Source organism: Danio rerio, chromosome 5 (assembly GCF_049306965.1).
Source record: "Danio rerio strain Tuebingen ecotype United States chromosome 5, GRCz12tu, whole genome shotgun sequence".
In the NCBI taxonomy this organism is placed as follows: Eukaryota; Metazoa; Chordata; class Actinopteri; order Cypriniformes; family Danionidae; genus Danio; species Danio rerio.
This window is the reverse complement of record NC_133180.1, coordinates 77,941,643-77,951,359: the sequence shown is the minus strand read 5'-3', so window position 1 is coordinate 77,951,359 and position 9,717 is coordinate 77,941,643. Positions and strand designations below refer to the sequence as shown.

General features: G+C 39.5%; 1 long non-coding RNA gene across 1 annotated transcript; it reads right to left on the bottom strand.

The window, feature by feature from the left end:
• Positions 1-235: 235 nt before the first annotated feature.
• Positions 236-2,091, bottom strand: LOC101883034 (uncharacterized). The gene is made up of 4 exons (XR_224884.5): positions 1,987-2,091; positions 1,367-1,421; positions 1,188-1,251; positions 236-1,066 (listed from the first exon to the last, which is right to left on the bottom strand). It is a non-coding gene; the product is annotated as an uncharacterized lncRNA (long non-coding RNA).
• Between the last annotated feature and the right edge of the window lie 7,626 nt (positions 2,092-9,717).

The window sequence follows — 9,717 nt, the reverse complement described above, 5'->3', positions numbered from 1 at the left end:
TTAATTAACTTTTTTTTGTCCACTCGTTCCACGTAACTGAGTTAAGTTACCTTTAAGAAAGAATATTAATTTTAGTGAACTTAAGTTAGTTACATAAAGGTAATGTAATGTTGTTTAGTTCAATCAATGTAACATTCATAATTTAGCTTTAATCAATGTAGTTATTTAAGTTCAATTATTCTAAAATTTATATTGTTATGTTTAACCAAATAAAAAAACTGTAAACTGAAAACTGTTTCTGTTTCATTGAGTTTATTCAATAGCATTTTTACAGTTTTACAAATTTTCCAGCAATAAAATGATTATCAAAATCCAAATATTGTCTTTATCTGTATCTTCACTTATTACAATAAGTTAAATACTGTATGTACAATATACTATTAAATTAATATTAATACAAGTATGAAGTAAATTAAAAACAATAAATGATTTACAAAAATAAGCTTACAAAAACATCATAAAATACACTTTTTAAATTACTTTTCATATATTACAAAAAACATTTTAAAATAATATTCTGCCATTAAATGAGTTACAAAAATATACTTAGAAAAATTAAGTCTTCTTTTGTAAACTATGCTGTAACTTCTTTACACTGAAAAAGCAGATAACACTTTAGTTGTTCAAAGAAAGATTACCACTTTAAAGCAATGTAACACAATCAGCATTACATCATAAATTAGACCAACCATCACAGAACATGCAATAGCTAGACACATTCATCTCTCTGGGCACCATTTCTGCACATTTGCACCAGACACTTTCTTACAACCACTCCCTATATCTAAAGAAACAAACACACACGCAAAAAAACATTGTGCATGAAGTCTGCTTCACACAGGTGAGTGGGCTTGACAAACCACATGTAGAAGCATTCTTAATTCTTAACATTTTTTTGTATAATTAGCACATCTTGGGTGTATTGCCTCTTCTTGTTGATTTGCTGAATGTCTCCTCAATTGTAAGTCACTTTAGACAAAAGAGTCTGATAAATGTTAATGTAACTACTGTAGATTCATAAGGTGGTGTTGCACATCAAGGTTTGTGCTTCATCATGCCCAGCATCCTAAAAATGTCAAGTAAAAAAATAAAAAGTTTACCAACAGATCAAAGGTGAAAGGAGGAAATAGTTTAAGAGAAAAATGCAAAATGTAAAAAAAAAAAAAAAAAAAAAGTAAATGGCTTACCGTGTACTCACTCACAAGGGCTTTTTCTGAATGCATTCACACCTTTTTTTCCACTGGTGATGTTCTAAACGACATGAAATGACAATTAGTAATTTACTAAATAATTATTAGTTAAAATTACTAGTAATTTTTACTGTACATCATTTTAATGCGTGTCTAGTCATCTAAAGGCATAGTACCTGGATTATCCACAGTCTCCTCAACCAGATATGGGACAGAGGCTGAGCTGTAAACCTGAGGGAGAAAAAAGATCCGAGTGAGCAAAGATTTGTAATAATAAAATATAATAATATAAATATATAGCATTTAGAATAATATATTTATAATAATAAAAATGAAAAAAAAAACTGCAAACTACTAAACTTAAAAGTTTAAATGTGTTAGATGACCAAACATATAAGCTTACATTAAATATGTCATCATGCTAGATGTCATCCTATATACAGTAAGTGTCACATATGCTTGTGCCAACACCACCTTTTAATTAATATTATGTAAGTTATCAAAACTGGCATTAAAACTTGATAAACTGCTTGACACTCATTTAAAATTAGACTATTTCTTACTACCAACGTTTGCAACTTTATTTTGGGGTTAATATATACCAAGTATAAAATTTCACAGGAATGCAAAAAAACTAGAAATTAATCTGCCTTTAATGTGAAAAAGACACAGGAAACATGACAATTTCATAACAATACTATACACAAACACAACATAGTATTACAAGGAAGTTCATTAATGATTCAAATGTTGTCACAGCCTCAGTATGAATACATACAAAGTAAAAAAATCTCACCTGCGTCCACATTAAGGAAAGCTTTCTGTGCACGTTCTCAATTTGTACTGTAATCTTCATCTTTTGATTCCCATATTATGGCGCCGATCTAAACGAGCTGAGAGTGATCGTTGTGGTTTGAATCTTCTGACTTCCTGTGTTGTTTTGAAACTGCGCATGTGCAGATATTACTCCACCTATTGACCAAAATGCAGTACTGCAGAAGCAACACAACTCCCTTTCATTCATGTTAATTAAGCAAGCTGTTTAAATGTGAAAACTTACTTTTTCTAATTTTTTCCAACATAACACTTTTATTTTAAGTACACAAACATAAGCAAATTGTTTAATTTAAACATAGTTATATTCTTTGGACCAACAAAAGCCAAAATTCATTTTTTTGAGTGCATCACCTTGGCTACGTTGTTTCACTTTCTCAACAATAAAATGTAAACATGATTTAAGGAACTGCCTATTTTCTTTTTAATATTAGCAACTTAACAGACAGCAGAAATGTTGAGGCGTCGTGCTGCATATATGAGCGTCATCTTCACTGTGTGGATATTTATAACAAAACGGAGCCGATAACAACTGCCTCCTTTCAATTTCAGTGAAAATACGAAACACAGCCTCTCTTTTGCTGAATATCAGTTTTAATAATCGATAATTATAAAAGTATAACATACAATAAGTTTATAAATTGTAGGAAATAAAGGCAAGCGATCAGTCAATGTACCTGGATTAATCATTAACTTATCTTTGCGCTTAACCAAAACATGTTACCCGTGAACAAGTAACTTAATAGATTCCAATGACCAAAGTCAGCTTGGCCTATGTCGTTGGATAAAGAACATGAATGAAATATCACGTTTAGCAAATATAGTGAGATTAGATCCAGCGGGAGATGCTTGATGAGCAGTCCGACAAGCAGAGCTCTCATCTGGGTAGAAATGCTGGAGCGCTTGCCCGAGTGTGCGTTTTCAGCGTTTTGGTGTGGACGGAGATCTGTTCAGAAACGCTGGGTAAAACGCGAGTGTGGACGCGGATCGTTTTCATTCTACAACGCCGTTTTAAAACTAAAACGCACTAGTGTAAACGGGGCCTGAGACGAGCAGAGGAGCGCAGACATCTGAAGTCATCTTAACGTGAACGCTTTAATGGTCAAATAGGTGTCAAAACGCGGTGTTTAGTGATTATTTACATTAACCATCATTTGTGTAATAAACAAACGAGTTGAGAATCAAAAGACGTGAATCCTTCTGCCGCCTGTTTTTATCATTATTAAACAAACATAACGAGAAAACCTTTGCTGCTCTTGACTGAAGGAATGCTGTAGCTAAAGTGTTTTTCTTACAGTGAAGATGCTTAAAACACAGTTTGTTTCATATTTTTATAATATTGTATTCATTTCTCTTTCCATTGCAGGGTGGAAAATAACTGTATGTATACAGTTGAAGTCAGAATTATTAGCCCTCTTGAAAATTAGCAAACCTTTTCCTGCCCAATTTCTGTTTCATGGAAAGAATATTTTATTAACTTATTTCTGAACATAATAGTTTTGATATCTCATTTCTAATTACTGATTTCTTTTTGTCTTTGCTATAATGACAGCACATAATATTTTACTAGTTATTTTTCAAAATACAAGCATTCAGATTAAAGTGCAGTTCAAAGGCTTAATTAGAGTAATAAGGCAAGTCATTTTAACGGTAGTTTCTTCTGCAGACAATCAAAAATATATATTGCTTAAGGGGGCTAATAATATTGACCTTAAATTGGTTTTAAAATATTTAAACCAGTCTTTATTCTAGCTAAAATAAAACAAATAGAAGAAAAAATATTATAGGAAATATTGTTAAAATTCCTTGCTCTGTTAAACATAATTTGGGAAATATTTATAAAAAAAAAATCTCAGGAGCGCTAATAATTTTGACTTTAACTGGCAATGGTTTTGAATAATCGTGATTACAATTATGACCAAAATAATCGCGATTATGATTTTTCCCAAAATCGAGCAGCCCAAAAAATAAAAAATAATCTAAACACATGCTTAAAATTCCAACATAATAGTGAAAATAATTAAAATAAATAACTTTAAATAATTATTTAAATTTTGCTCACTCGCGCAATCTGCTTGTCAACGTGTCGTACAGGCAAAATCAAAACAAAAATGGCAGACAAACGTAAATGCTGTGATTCTTCAGAGGCAAAGAAAAAGATTAGACAGCATGACAAAGCCTACCTAAATTTTGGTTTCATTGAAGGCCAAGACAAGTTAAAACTGATTAATTAATATTTTCTATACATATTACTATATATTAATATTACACAAACACACACACACACACATATATATATATATATATATATATATATATATATATATATATATATATATATATATATATATATATATATATATACACACAGTACATATGTGTGTGCGTGCGTGCGTGTGTATTTATATGGTGGGGGGGCTCCAGTGTTTGTATATGTTTATGGGGGGGGCCCCAAAGAAAAAAGTTTGGGAACCACTGTCTTACAGTGTGCATCATAGCGAGAGATCATTTCCAGAGCACTTAATCAGACTTGTTTTGTGTAAACAGTAGAGAGATGCATCTCTGAACACTCCTACAGTGTGCACTGTGCAATTTGGAGACCACTATATATGCTTTATAGTAAGGTTTTAGTGATTAGTGAACATGAACCAACAATGAATAATAGCTGTACAAAATTTATTAAGCGTAGTTCAACATTTACTAATGCATTATTGAAATATCATGCTTGTAAACATTATTAATTCACCGCGAGTTAACCTGAACAACTTTATTTCTATTTACTATTAGCATTAGCAGAACATGACCTGAACAAAACCTCTAAACCAGTGGACCAAACCTTATCACCGTGGACCGGTCAACACTTGATAATCTTGGTAGCCCTGGTGGGGTGGGCTTACAGTGTATATGGCATAAAAAAAAGTGTTCAAATTATAAACACAACATCACATCGCTTCACAACATTTCTTACTGACATTGTTTAAATGTCGTTGGTTATACAGAAAAACAGTTTCTGAGTTTACATCACTGTTAAACTATCCAAACTCTGGTGTATAAAGCAGAATCAGACTCATTTAAACACCAGTGGCGTTTCCTCTCTACACCAACACATCTGGCCCTGACTGATGCTCAGTGCTGACACCTGTTGGCTCACAGTGATAAAGGTGAGCTGTTTTGTGTTGTGTAGAGTTCAACCGGGCGTCTCAAAATAAACACCTGCGGTATCCACTCATTAGGGAGCTTCTGCTGTTTAGAGCGGTGCAGGTCTTATCATCGGCAAACACAAACCAGGATTCTTGAGCTCGCCACTAATGGCCACTAATGGATTTAGCGCTCGTCTGCCATGCTGTGAAAAAACCCTCTGTATGTCAGTTTACACAAACAAGTCTGATGAAGTGGCCTTAAAATGCTCCCTAAGCATGATGCACACTGTAGGACACTTGAGTAGGAATCGACAGACCATTACAGAGCAGCTTTATTTAATGCAACATATAGAAATGACTCTTCATATTTCATTCTGGCATTGTGTGTGTGTGTGTGTGTGTGTGTGTGTGTGTGTGCTTGGGGGCATTTGTTTTGTAACATCAAATTTAAGCAGTGGGTCATTAGCCCAATGCTCAACCCCCAACGTGGAAGACCAGGACCCCACATAGCAAATGTTTTCTGGCCCACACAATAACTATTGCGTTGCCCAAGTACTGCAAAGAATGACGGTCCTGAAGTGGCCCATAACTGGATTAAAGACAAGGGCCACACATAAGCCATAGCCTGCCTGAATCTCAGCCAATTTATTACCTGGTCCTGAACTGGCCCAAAACAGGTTTATTATGGTACCAATTCTCAGCTATAACCCACACAACAAATGGACTTGGCCCAAATGTGGCCTCATTATGGCACTGCTAGCGTGTTGCCAGCACTGGCATGCATAATGTCAGCCGAATGTGGGCCATGCAGGGCAATGATGGCACTGCATGCATGATGGCAAACTACATTTGGGCCAGTTGTGAATGGGAGGTGTGTGGCCCAGATCAGTGTAGCGATTGTTCACATTGGGTAACATTAGGCTGAGTTATGGCTGAGTTTTTGGGGTTTCTGGGTAAAGGGTGGTGTTGATATGTTTACCTTCCCACAAAGCAAGTGTTTTCTTGCCCAGCTCTGGGCCACACAATAACTTTTTCCTCGGCCCAAGTTCTACAAATGACGGTCCTGAAGTGGCCCATAACTAGATTAAAGACAAGGGCCACACATGGGTGAATCTCAGCCAATGTATCACCCTTAACTGGCGCTGAACTGGGCCAAAACAGGTTTATTATTGGTATCAGTTCATAGCTATGAGTTTATACTTCAACCAGAAGCACCAAACACTCAGCCATAACTCAGCCTGATGTTACCTAAACAATGTGAACAATCGCTACACTGATCTGGGCCACACACCTCATCCACAACTGCCCCAAATGTAGTTTGCCATCATGCATGCAGTGCCATCAGGGCTGGCGCGTCCATAGAGGCGACCTAGGCGGCCCCCTAGGGAGGCAGAATAGAGAGGGCGGCGCCCCCGACACTACCCTCACCTCTCGCGCCCTCAGTTATATCCGCGTCTAGGACGGCAGAATAGAGAGGGCGGCATCCGCGACACTACCCTTACCTCTCACGCCCTCAGTTGTGTCCGCGAAACTACCCTCACCACCCGCGGCCTTGGTTATATCCGCGTCTAGGATGGCAGAATAGATAGGGCGGCGTCCTCGACACTACCCTCACCACCCGCACCCTCAATTTTATCCGCGTCTAGGACGGCAGAATAGAGAGAGCGGCGTCCCCGACACTACCCTCACCTCTCGCGCACTCAATTATAACAGCGTCTAGGACGTCAGAATAGAGAGGGTGGCGTCCCCAACACTACCCTCACCTCTCGCGCCCTCAGTTATATTCGTGTCTAGGACGGCAGAATAGAGAGGGCGGCTTACCCGACACTACCCTCACCACCCGCACCCTCAGTTATATCCGCGTCTAGGACGGCAGAATAGAGAGGGTGGCGTCCCCGACACTACCCTCACCTCTCGCGCCCTCAGTTATATTCGTGTCTAGGACGGCAGAATAGAGAGGGCGGCTTACCCGACACTACCCTCACCACCCGCACCCTCAGTTATATCCGCGTCTAGGACGGCAGAATAGAGAGGGTGGCGTCCCCGACACTACCCTCACCACCCGCACCCTCAGTTATATCCGCGTCTAGGGCGGCAGAATAGAGAGGGCAGCGTCCCCGACACTACCCTCACCACCCGCACCCTCAATTTTATCCGCGTCTAAGATGGCAGAATAGAGAGGGCAGCGTCCCCGACACTACCCTCACCACCCGCACCCTCAGTTATATCCGCGTCTAGGACGGCAGAATAGATAGGGCGGCTTACGCTACAGCTCCCTCGTATCCACCCCTCCCCGCTGGCTTTTCTTCGGGGTTGATGGCGGAGTGACCGTCCTATGCCTAGAGCGGCAGTTCATCTTGCTTCGGCCCTGCATGCATGCCCCACATTCAGCTGACATTATGCATGCCAGTGCTGGCAACATGCCAGCAGTGCCATATTAGGGCCACATTTGGGCAAAGTCCGTTTGCTATGTGGGACATACACCAATACACACTCATACACTACGGCCAATTTAGTTGATCAGTTCCTCTATTGTGCATGTGTTTGGACTGTGGGGGAAACCGGAACCAACACAGGGACAACATGCAAACTCCACACAGAAACGCCAACTGACCTAAAATGAAGCATTACATTTAAAATTGTGATAATTTGATCACAATAGAAGGAAACATCTCTGATATGTCTGGAACAGATCTGTGCATGACGTCTTGCAGTGTTAGCGCATTAAACTGGACACTTATTTAGTTTTAACAGCACTAATAATTAAAGAGTTAGTTCAGAAATTAAATAATAATAGCCAAAGCATGAAAAAGTTTTCAGTTTTTGAAAAACTTCCCTCACTGAAAAGTTTCCTGCGTGTACTTCTGTTATTGAGTTTCTCAGGATGGGAACTTCAGTTGTCTGATGACAGAATGAAAGACAGATGAATGTGATGACTTTACATTTACATTTCGCTCAGAGGAGAAGTACATGGGCTGCGTCTTGTGTTGCCTTTCTATGAATCTCAGCTTCTGAAAGCGTGTGTGAGTCGGACTGAACTGCTGCGTTGATGGATTCTCATGAACGTGCTGTAAAATGCACAAAAGACCAGCACTCAAGGTCAGGGTTTTCATTAAATCATGCATGCGATTCAGCTTGTTTTTTACTCGGATACCTTTGTAAGACTGCAGAGATCATGAAATATGTGTCGCATGGGATCATTCTGTTTACACACTCACCGGCCACTTTATTAGGTACACCTTACTATTATCACATTGCACCCATTTTGAACGCCTGAACCGCTGATACAAGGCAGAATGGATCCATGCTTTCATGTTGTTGAGGGCAGATTGTGAGCCGAGCATCCGAATGTGTCAGCAGAAATGGAGACTCATCAGAGCAGCAACGTTTCTCCAATCTTCTATTGTGCAGTTTTGGTGAGTCTGTGTGAATTGTAGCCTCAGTTTCCTGTTCTTAGCTGACAGGAGCGGCACCCGGTGTGCTCTTCTGCTGCTGTAGCCCATCCGCCTCAAGGTTGGACGTGTTGTGTGTTCAGAGATGCTCTTCTGCAAAGCTCGGTTGTAGCGAGTGCTTATTTGAGTTACTGTCGCCTTTATATCAGCTGGAACCAGTCTGGCCATTCTCCTCTGACCATCAACAAGGCATTTGCGCACACAGAACTGCCGCTCACTGGATATTTCCTCTTTGTCGGAGCATTCTCTGTAAACCCTAGAGATGGTTGTGCCTGAAAATCCCAGCAGATCAGCAGTTTCTGAAATACTCAGAGCAGCCCGTCTGGCACTAACAACCATGCCACGTTCAAAGTCCTTTAAATCCCCTTTCTTCCCCACTCACTTTGAACTGCAGCAGATCGTCTTGACCATGTCTACATGCCTAAATGCAGTGAGCTGCTGCCATGTGATTGGCTGATGAGAAACTTGCATTAACAAGCAGTCAGACAGGTGTACCTAATAAAGTGGCCGGTGAGTTTTTGTGACCGTCATTTTAAATCTAAATGAGATTGTGCTCTCAATATAATGCAATATGCTAATAAGAGAGCGATGGACACTAGTGGGCACTAGTGAGTTTTTCTGCAGACTAGATTACATTTAATCCAACGCTGCACATCTCTGCTGAAACCCCACACCATTATTACTACGTGTACATCTAAACGTTCCTCCGTGCAGATGGGGCTTCAGTTGTGTGGTCCAGCTGGTGTTCATGTGTGCGCCCCGCTAATGATCAGATCTATCTCCATATCCCTCGACCTTTAGCTCTGGCGGGGAAAGTCAATGACACACAGCCGAGCTTCAAACAGGTCAAGCGGAGCCATCCATATCATCGTGATCTGTTACCTTATAGCAGGATTTCCTTCATTTGCTGTAATGTGCTGGACACCAAGAAGAGCTCCAATGGAGGAACATATCGTTTCGGCATATTGTACCCTGTAAATGCGGAGTTTAGTGGTTCTGATAGTTTTTTACTGTAATGAATGCATTAATGAAACAATAAGCATCAGTTCTGCTCACTTCCACTGGTTGTAATCAGCTTGTCTCTGACTGTGAAAAGTGTTT